The sequence below is a fragment of the Arachis stenosperma genome, chromosome 2, assembly GCF_014773155.1.
Source record: "Arachis stenosperma cultivar V10309 chromosome 2, arast.V10309.gnm1.PFL2, whole genome shotgun sequence".
NCBI lineage: Eukaryota > Viridiplantae > Streptophyta > Magnoliopsida > Fabales > Fabaceae > Arachis > Arachis stenosperma.
Window position 1 is genome coordinate 22,488,581 of NC_080378.1, and position 13,565 is coordinate 22,502,145.

General features: G+C 40.5%; 1 non-coding gene across 1 annotated transcript; it reads right to left on the minus strand.

The window, feature by feature from the left end:
- Positions 1-4,069: 4,069 nt before the first annotated feature.
- Positions 4,070-4,177, minus strand: LOC130965072 (small nucleolar RNA R71). The gene has a single exon (XR_009081128.1). It is a non-coding gene; the product is annotated as a small nucleolar RNA R71 (small nucleolar RNA).
- Between the last annotated feature and the right edge of the window lie 9,388 nt (positions 4,178-13,565).

Here is a 13,565-nt window from a genome sequence, read left to right on the forward strand (position 1 = left end):
AAAAGAAAAGCGCAACACACTCGGAAATGTAAAATCGGGTAAACAAAAAGGATAAATGGTGCACGAAATTGTGATCTCAATGGCGCCAACAACTTGGTACGCACAATTGTAATTTCAACTCTTCTTCACAACTCGCACAACTAACCAGCAAGTGCACTGGGTCGTCCAAGTAATAAACCTTACGTGAGTAAGGGTCGATCCCACGTAGATTGTTGGCTTGAAGCAAGCTATGGTCATCTTATAAATCTTAGTCAGGCAAATTCAAATGGTTATGGAGTTTTAATAATTTAAAAGATAAATAAACATAAAATAAAGATAGAGATACTTATGCAATTCATTGGTGGGAATTTTAGATAAGTGTATGGAGATGTGTTGTTCCTTCTGAATCTTTGCTTTCCTATTACCTTCATCCAATCCTTCATACTCCTTTCCATGGCAAGCTGTATGTTGGGTGTTGATGAGCGGATAATTTGTACGTTTTTTGGCATTGTTTTTAGTATGTTTTTAGTATGATCTAGTTAGTTTTTAGTATATTTTTATTAGTTTTTAGTTAAAATTCACTTTTCTGGACTTTACTATGAGTTTGTGTGTTTTTCTGTGATTTCAGGTATTTTCTGGCTGAAATTGAGGGACCTGAGCAAAAATCTGATTCAGAGACTAAAAAGGACTGCAGATGCTGTTGGATTCTGACCTCCCTGCACTCGAAGTGGATTTTCTGGAGCTACAGAAGCCCAATTGGCGCGCTTTCAATGGCGTTGGAAAGTAGACATCCTGGGCTTTCCAGCAATATATGATAGTCCATACTTTGCCCAAGATTTGATGGCCCAAACCGGCGTACAAAGTCACCCTCAGAAATTCCAGCGTTAAACGCCGGAACTGGCACCAAAATGGGAGTTAAACGCCCAAACTGGCACTAAAGCTGGCGTTTAACTCCAAGAGGAGTCTCTACACGAAAATGCTTCATTGCTCAGCCCAAGCACACACCAAGTGGGCCCGGAAGTGGATTTTTATGTCATTTACTCATCTCTGTAAACCTTAGGCTACTAGTTCTCTATAAGTAGGACCTTTTACTATTGTATTTTAATCTTTGGACACCTAGTTCTTAGATCATTGGGAGGCTGGCCTCACGGCCATGCCTAGACCTTGTTCTTATGTATTTTCAACGGTGGAGTTTCTACACACCATAGATTAAGGTGTGGAGCTCTGCTGTACCTCGAGTATTAATGCAATTACTATTGTTCTTCTATTCAATTCCGCTTGTTCTTTGTCCAAGATATCACTTGTTCTTCAACTTGATGAATGTGGTGATCCGTGACACTCATTATCATTCTCTCCTATGAACGTGTGACTGACAACCACCTCCGTTCTACCTTAGATTGGGTGAATATCTCTTGGATTCCTGATACACGATGCATGGTTGATCGCCTGACAACCGAGTGCTCGCCTGACAAACGAGCCAGCCATTCCGTGAGATCAGAGTCTTCGTGGTATAGGCTAGAACTGATGGCGGCATTCAAGAGAATCCGGAAGGTCTAACCTTGTCTGTGATATTCTGAGTAGGATTCAATGATTGAATGACTGTGACGTGCTTCAAACTCCTGAGGGCGGGGCGTTAGTGACAGACGCAAAAGAATCACTGGATTCTATTCCGGCCTGATCGAGAACCGACAGATGGATAGCCGTGCCGTGACAGGGTGCGTTGAACATTTCCACTGAGAGGATGGGAGGTAGCCACTGACAACGGTGAAACCCTTGCATAAGCTTGCCATGGAAAGGAGTAAGAAGGATTGGATGAAGACAGTAGGAAAGCAGAGAGACGGAAGGGAAGGCATCTTCATACGCTTATCTGAAGTTCCTACCAATGAATTACATAAGTACCTCTATCTTTATCTTTATGTTTTATTCGTATATCACTATACCCATTAGAGTCTGCCTGACTAAGATTTACAAGATGACCATAGCTTGCTTCATACCAACAATCTCCGTGGGATCGACCCTTACTCACGTAAGGTATTACTTGGACGACCCAGTGCACTTGCTGGTTAGTTGTGCGAAGTTGTAGTGATCACAATTTCGTGCACCAAGTTTTTGGCGCCGTTGCCGGGGATTGTTTCGTGTATGGACAACTGACGGTTCATCTTGTTGCTTAGATTAGGTATTTTTCTTCAGAGTTCTTAAGAATGAATTCTAGTGTTTCATGATGATCTGTTGAAGTCTGGCTGGCTGAGAAGCCATGTCTAATCTTATTGGACCGAGGTTTCAACTGATCATCACAAGAGCTTGTTGATCTCTATCAATCTTGCTATTGGAGCAATGATCTGCTAAGGCTTGGCTGGCCATTGGCCATGTCTAGTGTTTTGGACCGAAGCTTTCTTTGAAAGCTTGGCTGGCTGTGAAGCCATGTCTAATTCTCGGACCGGAGTCTTAGACTAGCATTGCAATGATTCCTGGAATCCAAATTAAGAATTCTGAAACTTTTATTTTCTATTTCCATATAATTTTCGAAAAAACACAAAAAAATTTCAAAATCATAAAAACCAAAAATATTTTATGTTTCTTGTTTGAGTCTAGTGTCTAAATTTAAGTTTGGTGTCTTGCATGCATTGTTTATTTGATCTTGGTTCTATTTTCAAGTCAATAGTACAGGGAACTGAAGATTCAGAACATGCAACAGAGGAATTATACAGAAAAAGCTGGGCGTTCAAAACGCCCAGTGAAGAAGGACAGACTGGCGTTTAAACGCCAGCCAGGGTGCCTGGTTGGGCGTTTAACGCCCAAAAAGGTAGTGCATTGGGCGTTAAACGCCAGAATGTGCACCATTCTGGGCGTTTAACGCCAGGATGGCACAAGGGGGAGGATTTTGTTTTCAAATCAATTTTTTTTCAAGTTTTCAAAGTTTTTTCAAAATCAAATCTTTTTCAAATCATATCCTTTCAATCAAATGTTTTCAAAATCAATTTCTTTCCTTTTTCAAAGATACTTGCTATCAATTAATGATTTGATTCAACATTTCAAGTATGTTGCCTTTTCTGTTGAGAAAGGTTTAATGTTTGAATCATATCTTTTCTTGTTAGGCAAGTTATTAATTTTTAAAATCAAATCTTTTTAAATTTGTTTTCAAATCATATCTTCTCAATCACATATTTTTTTTAAAACCAATCATATCTTCTTAACCTCATCTTTTTCAAAAAAAGTTTTCAATCAAATCTTTTTGACTTCTAATTTCAAAATCTTTTTTTTCAAAACTCACTTGATTCTTTTTACACTTTGAGTTTTCGAAAATTATCAATCAATTTTTCAAAATGATTTTAAAAACTTCTTAATTAATTTTCGAAAATTCTCTTCCCCTCTTCTCACATCCTTCTATTTATGGAGTATCACTCCTCCTCAATGCACAATTCAAACTCTATCTCACTAAGTTCGAATTCTTCTACCTCTTTCTTCTATTTTTCTGTTCCTCTGACACCTCAAGGAATCTCTATACTGTGACATAGAGGATTCCATATTTTCTTGTTCTCTTCTCTTTCATATGAGCAGGAGCAGAGACAAAGGCATTCTTGTTGAAGCTGACCCTGAACCTGAAAGGACCTTGAAGCGAAAGCTAAAAGAAGCTAAGGCACAACTCTCTACAGAGGACCTAACAGAAATCTTCAAAGAAGAAGACATGGCAGCCGAAAACAACAATAATGCAAACAATGCAAGGAAGGTGCTGGGTGACTTTACTGCACCTACTCCCGACTTTTATGGGAGAAGCATCTCTATCCCTGCCATTGGAGCAAACAACTTTGAGCTTAAGCCTCAATTAGTTTCTCTAATGCAACAGAATTGCAAGTTCCATGGACTTCCATTGGAAGATCCTCATCAGTTTTTGGCTGAGTTCTTGCAAATCTGTGACACTGTCAAGACTAATGGGGTTGACCCTGAGGTCTACAGACTTATGCTCTTCCCTTTTGCTGTAAGAGACAGAGCTAGGACATGGTTGGACTCACAACCTAAAGAAAGCCTGGACTCATGGGAAAAGCTAGTCAATGCCTTCTTGGCAAAGTTCTTTCCACCTCAAAAATTGAGTAAGCTTAGAGTGGAAGTCCAAACCTTCAGACAGAAGGATGGAGAATCCCTCTATGAAGCTTGGAAAAGATACAAGCAATTGATCAGAAAATGTCCTTCTGACATGCTTTCTGAATGGAGCATCATAGGTATTTTCTATGATGGTCTCTCTGAACTATCCAAGATGTCTTTGGATAGCTCTGCTGGAGGATCTCTTCATCTGAAGAAGACGCCTACAGAAGCTCATGAACTAATTGAAATGGTTGCAAATAACCAATTCATGTACACTTCTGAAAGGAATCCTGTGAACAATGGGACAAATAAGAAGAAAGGAGTTCTTGAGATTGATACTCTGAATGCCATTCTGGCTCAGAACAAGATATTGACTCAACAAGTCAATTTGATTTCTCAAAGTCTGTCTGGAATGCAAAATGCACCAAGCAGTACTAAGGATGCTTCATCTGAAGAAGAAGCTTATGATCCTGAGAACCCTTCAATGGAAGAAGTGAATTACCTAGGAGAACCCTATGGAAACACCTATAATTCTTCATGGAGAAATCATTCAAATTTCTCATGGAAGGATCAACAGAGACCTCAACAAGGTTTCAACAACAATAATGGTGGAAGAAACAGGTTTAGCAATGGCAAGCCTTTTCCATCATCTTCTCAGCAACAGACAGAGAATTCTAAGCAGAACCCCTCTGACTTAGCAACTATGGTCTCTGATCTAATCAAAACCACTCAAAGTTTCATGACTGAAACAAGGTCCTCCATTAGGAACTTGGAGGCACAAGTGGGACAGCTGAGCAAGAAAATTACTGAACTCCCTCCTAGTACTCTTCCAAGCAATACAGAAGAAAATCCAAAAGGAGAGTGCAAGGCCATCAACATGGCCGAATTTGGAGAGGAAGGAGAGGAAGTGAACGCCACTGAGGAAGACCTCAATGGGCGTGCACTGGCCTCCACTGAGTTCCCCAATGAGGAACCATGGGAATCTGAGGCTCAAAATGAGACCATAGAGATTCCATTGGACTTACTTCTGCCTTTCATAAGCTCTGATGAGTATTCTTCCTCTGAAGAGGATGAGTATGTCACTGAAGAGCAAGTTGCTAAATACCTTGGAGCAATCATGAAGCTAAATGACAAGTTATTTGGAAATGAGACTTGGGAGAATGAACCTCCTTTGCTCACCAAAGAACTGGATGACTTGTCTAGGCAGAAATTACCTCAAAAGAGACAAGATCCTGGAAAGTTTTCAATACCTTGTACCATAGGCACCATGACCTTCAAGAAGGCTCTGTGTGACTTAGGGTCAAGTGTAAACCTCATGCCTCTCTCTGTAATGGAGAAGCTAGGGATCTTTGAGGTGCAAGCTACAAGAATCTCATTAGAGATGGTAGACAACTCAAGAAAACAAGCTCATGGACTTGTAGAGGATGTTTTGGTGAAGATTGAAAACCATTACATCCCTGCTGATTTCATAGTCCTAGAGACTGGGAAGTGCATGGATGAAACCATCATCCTTGGCAGACCCTTCCTAGCCACAGCAAAGGCTGTGATTGATGTTGATAGAGGCGAACTGATCATTCAAATGAATGAAGAATCGTTTGTGTTTAAGGCTCAAGGATATCCCTCTGTCACCATGGAGAGGAAGCATGAAGAGCTTCTCTCAAATCAGAGTCAAACAAAGCCCCCACAGTCAAACTCTAAGTTTGGTGTTGGGAGGCCACAACCAAACTCTAAGTTTGGTGTTGAACCCCCACATTCAAACTCTAAGTTTGGTGTTGGGAGGTTCCCACATTGCTCTGATCATTTGTGAGGCTCCATGAGAGCCATCTGTCAAGCTACTGACATTAAAGAAGCGCTTGTTGGGAGGCAACCCAATGTTATATTTTATCTATTTTCTTTTGTTATTTTATTTTTTTTTGTAGGTTGATGATCATGAGAAGTCACAAAATCAATTGAAAAAGCAAAAACAGAATGAAAAAAGGAAGAAAAACAGCACACCCTGGAGGAAGAACTTACTGGCGTTTAAACGCCAGTAAGGCTAGCAGGTGGGTGTTTAACGCCCAGTCTGGCACCATTCTGGGCGTTTAACGCCAGAAAGGGGCACCAGACTGGCGTTAAACGCCAGAAAAGGGCAAGAACCTGGTGTTAAACGCCAGAAATGGGCACCAGCCCGGCGTTTAACACCAGAATTGGCTCAAAACGTGATTTTGCATGCCATTTGGTGCAGGGATGACTTTTCCTTGACACCACAGGATCTGTGGACCCCACAGGATCCCCACCAACCCCACCACTCTCTCTCTTCTTCACCCATTCACCAATCACCTCAACACCTCTTCCCCAAAAACCCTTCACCTATCAAATCTCATCTTCCTCTTCACCACTCACATCCATCCTTCATAAAACCCTACCTACCTCACCATTCAAATTCAAACCACTTTCCCTCCCAAACCCACCCTCACTTGACCGAACCTTACCCTTCCCCCTCCCCTATATATACCCTTCTTCACCCCTTCATTTTCACACAACCTAAACACCACTTCTCCTTCTTTGGCGGAACACAAAAGCCATTCCCTTCTTCCTCATTTCTTCTTCTTCTACTCTCTTCTTTCTTCTTTTGCTCGAGGACGAGCAAACCTTTTAAGTTTGGTGTGGTAAAAGCGTTGCTTTTTCGTTTTTCCATAACCATTTATGGCATCCAAGGCCGGAGAAACCTCTAGAAAGAGGAAAGGGAAGGCAAAAGCTTCCACCTCCGAGTCATGGGAGATGGAGAGATTCATCTCAAGGGTGCATCAAGACCACTTCTATGAAGTTGTGGCCATGAAGAAGGGTCAACTTTGATCAAAGGTTGGACCAAGTCCTCACAGACATTTGTGAAGAGGGCGCTCAATGGAAGAGAGATTCAAGAGGAAAGCCGGTTCAAATGAGAAGGCATGACCTCAAGCCCATCACTAAGAAAAGGATGGAGCAAACAAGAGATCCCACTCATCATGAAATCCCTGAGATACATCAAGGGATGCACTTTCCTCCACAAAACTATTGGGAGCAAATCAACACCTCCCTAGGAGAATTGAGTTCCAACATGGGACAACTAAGGGTGGAGTATCAAGAACACTCCATCATCCTCCATGAAATTAGAGAAGATCAAAGGATCATGAGAGAGGAGCAACAAAGACAAGGAAGAGACATTGAGGAGCTCAAGCACTCCATAGGATCTTCAAGAGGAAGAAAGAGCCGCCATCACTAAGGTGGACCCGTTCTTTAATCTCCTTGTTCTTTATTTTCTGTTTTTCGAATTTCTACGCTTATGTTTATCTATGTTTGTATCTTGTGATCATTAGTGTCTTAGTGTCTATGCCTTAAAGTTATGAATGTCCTATGAATCCATCACCTTTCTTGAATGAAAAAAAAAAGTGCTTAATTGAAAAAGAAAAAGAATTGCATGAATTTTGAATTTTATAACAGTTTAATTATTTTGATGTGGTGGCAATATTTTTGTTTTCTGAATGTATGCTTAAACAGTGCATATGTCTTTTGAATTTGTGGTTCATGAATGTTGGCTCTTGAAAGAATGATGAAAAAGGAGACATGTTACTGAGGATCTGAAAAATCATTAAAATGATTCTTGAAGCAAGAAAAAGCAATGAAAAAAAAAAGAGAAAAATTTCGAAAAAAAAAGAGAAAAAGAAAACGAAAAAAAGAGAGAAGAAAGAAAGAAATAAAGTTGTGATCCAAGGCAAAAAGAGTGTGCTTAAGAACCCTGGACACCTCTAATTGGGGACTCTAGCAAAGCTGAGTCACAATCTGAAAAGGTTCACCCAATTATGTGTCTGTGGCATGTATGTATCCGGTGGTAATACTGGAAGACAGAGTGCTTTGGGCCACGGCCAAGACTCAATAAGTAGCTATGTTCAAGAATAATCATACTTTACTAGGAGAATCAATAACACTATCTGGATTCTAAGTTCCTAAAGAAGCCAATCATTCTGAATTTCAAAGGATAGAGTGAGATGCCAAAACTATTCAGAGGCAAAAAGCTAAAAGCCCCGCTCATCTAATTAATACTGATCTTCATAGATGTTTTTTGGAATTCATTGTATATTCTCTTCTTTTTATCTTATTTGATTTACAGTTGCTTGAGGACAAGCAACAATTTAAGTTTGGTGTTGTGATGAGCGGATAATTTGTACGCTTTTTGGCATTGTTTTTAGTATGTTTTTAGTATGATCTAGTTAGTTTTTAGTATATTTTTATTAGTTTTTAGTTAAAATTCACTTTTCTAGACTTTACTATGAGTTTGTGTGTTTTTCTGTGATTTCAGGTATTTTCTGGCTAAAATTGAGGGACCTGAGCAAAAATCTGATTCAGAGACTAAAAAGGACTGCAGATGCTGTTGGATTCTGACCTCCCTGCACTCGAAGTGGATTTTCTGGAGATACAGAAGCCCAATTGGCGCGCTCTCAACGGCGTTGGAAAGTAGACATCTTGGGCTTTCCAGCAATATATGATAGTCCATACTTTGCCCAAGATTTGATGGCCCAAACCGGCGTACAAAGTCACCCTCAGGAATTCCAGCGTTAAACGCCGGAACTGGCACCAAAATGGGAGTTAAACGCCCAAACTGGCACTAAAGCTGGCGTTTAACTCCAAGAGGAGTCTCTACACGAAAATGCTTCATTGCTCAGCCCAAGCACACACCAAGTGGGCCCGGAAGTGGATTTTTATGTCATTTACTCATCTCTGTAAACCTTAGGCTACTAGTTCTCTATAAGTAGGACCTTTTACTATTGTATTTTAATCTTTGGACACCTAGTTCTTAGATCATTGGGAGGCTGGCCTCACGGCCATGCCTAGACCTTGTTCTTATGTATTTTCAACGGTGGAGTTTCTACACACCATAGATTAAGGTGTGGAGCTCTGCTGTACCTCGAGTATTAATGCAATTACTATTGTTCTTCTATTCAATTCCGCTTGTTCTTTGTCCAAGATATCACTTGTTCTTCAACTTGATGAATGTGGTGATCCGTGACACTCATTATCATTCTCTCCTATGAACGTGTGACTGACAACCACCTCCGTTCTACCTTAGATTGGGTGAATATCTCTTGGATTCCTGATACACGATGCATGGTTGATCGCCTGACAACCGAGTGCTCGCCTGACAAACGAGCCAGCCATTCCGTGAGATCAGAGTCTTCGTGGTATAGGCTAGAACTGATGGCGGCATTCAAGAGAATCCGGAAGGTCTAACCTTGTCTGTGATATTCTGAGTAGGATTCAATGATTGAATGACTGTGACGTGCTTCAAACTCCTGAGGGCGGGGCGTTAGTGACAGACGCAAAAGAATCACTGGATTCTATTCCGGCCTGATCGAGAACCGACAGATGGATAGCCGTGCCGTGACAGGGTGCGTTGAACATTTCCACTGAGAGGATGGGAGGTAGCCACTGACAACGGTGAAACCCTTGCATAAGCTTGCCATGGAAAGGAGTAAGAAGGATTGGATGAAGACAGTAGGAAAGCAGAGAGACGGAAGGGAAGGCATCTTCATACGCTTATCTGAAGTTCCTACCAATGAATTACATAAGTACCTCTATCTTTATCTTTATGTTTTATTCGTATATCACTATACCCATTAGAGTCTGCCTGACTAAGATTTACAAGATGACCATAGCTTGCTTCATACCAACAATCTCCGTGGGATCGACCCTTACTCACGTAAGGTATTACTTGGACGACCCAGTGCACTTGCTGGTTAGTTGTGCAAAGTTGTAGTGATCACAATTTCGTGCACCAGGTGTCACCGTTGTCAATGGCTACTTCCCGGCCTCTCAGTGAAAATGGTCCTCTACGATTTCTGTACGGCTAATCAACTGTCGGATTGCTTGTCTCGGATGAAAAATACCATGCACAGATACCGTGTGGCTAATCAGCTATTGGTTCTCGATCGTGTAGGAATAGGATTTACTATCCTTTTGCGCCTGTCACCACACCCTACAGTCGTGAGTTTGAAGCTCGTCACAGTCATCCCATCCCAAATCCTACTCGGAATACCACAGACAAGGTTTAGACTTTCCAAATCTCAGGAATGCTGCCAATGGATTCTAGCTTATACCACGAAGACTCTAATCTCAGATTCAGATGCTCCATTGTTAGAGGGGAGTCGATGTGAATCATTGATTAGAAATTCAAGAGATATACATTCAAGCTTGTCTTCATGTAGAACGGAAGTGGTTGTCAATCACGCGTTCATAAGTGAGAATGGTGATGAGTGTCACATAATCATCACATTCATCATGTTCTTATGTGCGAATGGATATCTTAGAATAATAATAAGCATGAATTGAATAGAAAATAGAAGTACTTTGCATTAATACTCGAGGAACAGCAGAGCTCCACACCTTAACCTATGGTGTGTAAAAACTCCATCGTTGAAAATACATAAGTGAAAATAAGGTAGGCATGGCCGTGAGGCCAGCCTCCAATGTCTAAGGACTAACGATGATCAAAGATGTTGCAAAAGCTCATCCAAAGATCCCTAATACAATAGTAAAAAGTTCTATTTATACTAAACTAGTTACTAGGGTTACAGAAACAAGTAAATGATGTAGAAATCCGCTTCCGGTCCCACTTGGTATGTGCTTGGACTGAGCATTGAAGCTTTCACGTGTAGAGGTCTTTCTTGGAGTTAATCACCAGTTTGTAACTTGTTTTTGGCATTTGACTCTAGCTTGCAGCTTGTTTCCGGCGTTTAACGCCAGAATAGGGCGGAAAGCTGGCGTTGAACGCCAAATTGCGTTGTCTAAACTCGGGCAAAGTATAGACTATCATATATTGCTGGAAAGCCCTGAATGTCTACTTTCCAAAGCAATTGAGAGCGCGCCATTTGGACCTCTGTAGATCCAAAAATTCTATTTCAAGTGCAGGGAGGTCAGAATCCAACAGCATCAGTAGTCCTTCTTCAGCCTCTGAATTAGATTTTTGCTCAGGTCCCTCAATTTCAGCCAGAAAATACCTGAAATCACAGAAAAACACACAAACTCATAATAAAGTCTAGAAATGTGAATTTTTCTTAAAAACTAATAAAAATATACTAAAAACTAACTAAATCATACTAAAAACTATATAAAAATAATGCCGAAAAGCGTATAAATTATCCGCTCATCACAACACCAAACTTAAATTATTGCTTGTCCCCAAGCAACTGAAAACAAAATAGGATAAAAAGAAGAGAATATACAATGAATATCATAATATCAATGAAACTTAGTCCCAATTAGATAAGCGGGACTAGTAGCTTTTTGCTTCTAAACAGTTTTGGCATCTCACTTTATCTTTTGAAATTCAGAATGATTGGCATCTATAGGAACTCAGAATTTTAGATAGTGTTATTGATTCCCCTAGTTCAGTATGTTGATTCTTGAACACAGCTACTTTATGAGTCTTGGCCGTGGCCCTAAGCACTTTGTTTTTCAGTATTACCACCGGATACATAAATGCCACAGACACATAACTGGGTGAACCTTTTCAGATTGTGACTCAGCTTTGCTAAAGTCTCCAGTTAGAGGTGTCCAGAGTTCTTAAGCACACTCTTTTTGCTTTGGATCACGACTTTAACCACTCAGTCTCAAGCTTTTCACTTGGACCTTCATGCCACAAGCACATGGTTAGGGACAACTTGATTTAGCCGCTTAGGCCTGGATTTTATTTCCTTGGGCCCTCCTATCCACTGATGCTCAAAGCCTTGGATCCTTTTTACCCTTGCCTTTTAGTTTAAAGGGCTATTGGCTTTTTCTACTTGCTTTTTCTTTTTCTTTCTTTTAATTTTCGCCTTTTTTTTTTGCAAGCTTTCTTATTCACTGCTTTTTCTTGCTTCAAGAATCAATTTCATGATTTTTCAGATTATCAATAACATTTCTCTTTGTTCATCATTCTTTCAAGAGCCAACAAATTTAACATTCATAAACAACAAGATATAAAATATGCACTGTTCACTCATTCATTCAGAAAACAAAAAGTATTGCCACCACATCAAAATAATTAAACTAATTTCAAGATAAAATTTGAAATCTAAGTACTTCTTGTTCTTTTGTAATTAGGCACATTTTTCATTTAAGAGAGGTGAATGATTCATGGAATTATTCATAGCTTTAAGACATAGACACTAGACACTAATGATCATGTAATAAAGACACAAAACATAGCCAAACATAAAGCTCAAAACTGAAAACTGAAAAATAAATAGACAAGGAGATTAAGGAATGAGTCCACCTTAGTGAGGGTGGCGTCTTTGTCTTGAAGAACTAATGGTGCTCTTGAGCTCCTCTATGTCTCTTCCTTGCCTTTGTTGCTCCTCCCTCATAGCTCTTTGATCTTCTCTAATTTCATGGAGAATGATAGAGTGCTCTTGGTGCTCCACCCTTAGTTGGTCCATGTTGTAACTCAAGCCTTCCAAGGAGGTGTTGAGTTGTTCCCAATAGTTGTGTGGAGGAAATTGCATCCCTTGAGGCATCTCAGGGATTTCATGAGGAATTTCCTCATGCTCTTGTTGAGGTCCATGAGTGGGCCCTCTTGTTTGCTCCATCATTTTCTTAGTGATGGGCTTGTCCTCTTCAATGAGGGTGTCTTCTTCTATGTCAATTCCAGCCAAATTGCATAGGTGACAAATAAGATGAGGAAAGGCTAACCTTGCCAAAGTGGAGGACTTATCAGCCACCTTGTAGAGTTCTAAAGGTATGATCTCATGAATTTCCATGTCCTCCCCAATCATGATACTATGGATCATGATGGCCCGATCCACAGTCACTTCAGATCGGTTGCTAGTAGGAATGATGGAGCGTTGGATGAACTCCAACCATCCTCTAGCCATAGGCTTAAGGTCCGGTCTTCTCAATTGAACCGGATTGCCTCTTGAGTCTCTTTTCCATTGAGCTCCTTCTACACATATGTCCATGAGGACTTGGTCCAACCTTTGATCAAAGTTGACCCTTCTAGTGTAGGGGCGTGCGTTTTCTTGCATCATTGGCAAGTGGAATGCCAACCATACATTTTTCGAACTGAAATCTAAGTATTTTCCCCAAACTATTGTAAGCCAATTCTTTGGGTTTGGGTTCATACTTTGATCATGGTTCCTAGTGATCTATGAATTGGCATAGAACTCTTGAACCATTAAGATTCTGACTTGTTGAATGGGGTTGGTAATAGCTTCCCAACTTCTTCTTCGGATCTCATATCGGATCTCCGGATACTCATTTTTCTTGAGCACGAAAGGGACCTCAGGGATCACTTTCTTCTTGGCCACAACTTCATAGAAGTGGTCTTGATGGACCTTTGAGATGAATCTCTCCATCTCCCATGACTCAGAGGTGGAAGCTTTTGTCTTTCCTTTCCTCTTTCTAGAGGTTTCTCTGGCCTTAGGTGCCATAAATGGTTATGGAAAAATAAAAAGTAATGCTTTTACCACACCAAACTTAAAATATTTGCTCGTCCTCAAGCAAAAGAAGAAAGAAAG